General features: G+C 39.8%; 1 long non-coding RNA gene across 1 annotated transcript in view; it reads left to right on the plus strand.

Annotated features, from left to right (window-relative positions):
- The first annotated feature begins 1732 nt into the window (after positions 1 to 1732).
- LOC110286195 overlaps positions 1733 to 1778 on the plus strand; it is a 33292-nt gene continuing 33246 nt past the window's right edge. Inside the window, exon 1 of the long non-coding RNA XR_002377127.1 lies at positions 1733 to 1768. This is a non-coding gene — a long non-coding RNA (uncharacterized LOC110286195). The remainder of the gene's footprint in view (positions 1769 to 1778) is intronic.

Consider the following 1778-nt stretch of genomic DNA (forward strand, 5'->3'; position numbering starts at 1 on the left):
TAGTTCCAAAAGATATGTTGCAGTTATTTAAATTAATTCAATAGTGACTAAGCACTAAATAGCACCATGAACAAATAAGCTCCAAGCTTGATATTGAGAGGAATGCTACTCAAGGTGAATGAATCCCTGTTTTCAAAGATCTCTTAATAGTTAGATTATCCAAGGTTAAAAAAAATAAGACACATATACAAATCATACATTATTAAGTGAACTAGGATAAACAACCAAGAATAGCTGCAAACAATAAACATCCAAAATCGAGTTGACTGTTGCTAAAGTCACCATATGCCTTAGTTGTAGGACACAGAGAAATCAAGCTGAGCTGGAAGCTTCTTCACTACAGGATAGCCCTCACAGTGTTATAAAGTGCTGTGCAGGATGCTCGAGAACTGTTATCAGGAGTTTTAGTAGCTGAGGTCCCTGTATGCAACAATACCAATAGGCCTGATAAGATAAACTCACTGTTGTAGTAGTGGAAAGTATGCTATGGAGTAGCCAACTGTTTTCTGACTAAATTTGGTGCTTGCTCCACAGGGATGCAATTTACATCTGGCTATCTATAAACCAAGTCGAAAGCTATAAACCCACTATGAAACCACTGAAAAACTAGTCAAAACCTGTAGCTGGAAAAGTTGCAGGCCCTAGTGAAGAAGCTACTGCTGCTGTTTTGCTAAATGTAAGTGATATGTCTGTCAAATTTCCATCTAAATACCTGTGTCTATACCCATAAAATAGTGCTTGTCACATTTATCACAGATTTTTCATTTTGCAGTTGTTGGCATTGACTTCAGAAACTCATAACTGGCCAAAGTACTAAGAATAATGATTATTGAATGACCAGCTTAATGGAATGTCTATATCTTTGTCTGCAAGACTCCAGGAACATCATGGAAGAAGGGAAGAAAAGAATATAGAGGAATGTTTGGGGGAACTTGGAAGGCTAACTTCTGTGCTTAAAATTGTGGTTACACACAGTGTCACCCAGTCAGACTCCCCCAGAGTTCCCAGGAACTGGACTACCAACCAAAGAGTACACATGGAAGGACCCATGGCTCTGACTGCATATGTGGCAGAGAATAACCTTGTTGGACATCAGTAGGAGAAGCAGCCCTTGGGCCTGAGGGTGTCCCAGTGTAGGGGAAGGTGAGGGCAGGAAGAAGGCAGTAGGTGGATGGGTGGGTGGGAGAGGACCCTCATAGAGGTAGAGAGAGGGGGATGGGATAGGGTATTTCTGACTGAGAGACCTGGAAAGGGGAAACATTTAAAATGTAAATAAAGAAATTATCCAATAAAAAATTAAATTTAAGTCAAAAAAAAAAAAAAGAAAGAAATTTTGGTTGTGCTCTTGAACACAAAGAAATTGAGATTACTTGCACAGCATAGTTACAAGGTTGAGACTGTTAATACCCTGTCTTAGAAATTAGAAGAATTAATGAAGCACACCACTCTCTAAAGATTGGTACACAGTTATTGTTTTGTTGGGGGAGAGGTTGCTATGTCTTCTGTAAGGTGCAAACATTCTTTTTTTTTTTAATATTTTTTATTACATATTTTCCTCAATTACATTTCCAATTCTATCCCAAAAGTCCCCCATACCGTCCCCCCCCCAAACTTCCCTACCCACCCATTCCCATTCTTTTGGCCCTGTCATTCCCCTATATTGGGGCCTATAAAGTTTGCAAGTCCAATGGGCCTCTCTTTCCAGTGATGGCCCACTAGGCCATCTTTTGATACATATGCAGCTAGAGACAAGAGCTCCGGGGTACTGGTTAGTTCAT

Source organism: Mus caroli, chromosome X, assembly GCF_900094665.2.
Source record: "Mus caroli chromosome X, CAROLI_EIJ_v1.1, whole genome shotgun sequence".
In the NCBI taxonomy this organism is placed as follows: Eukaryota; Metazoa; Chordata; class Mammalia; order Rodentia; family Muridae; genus Mus; species Mus caroli.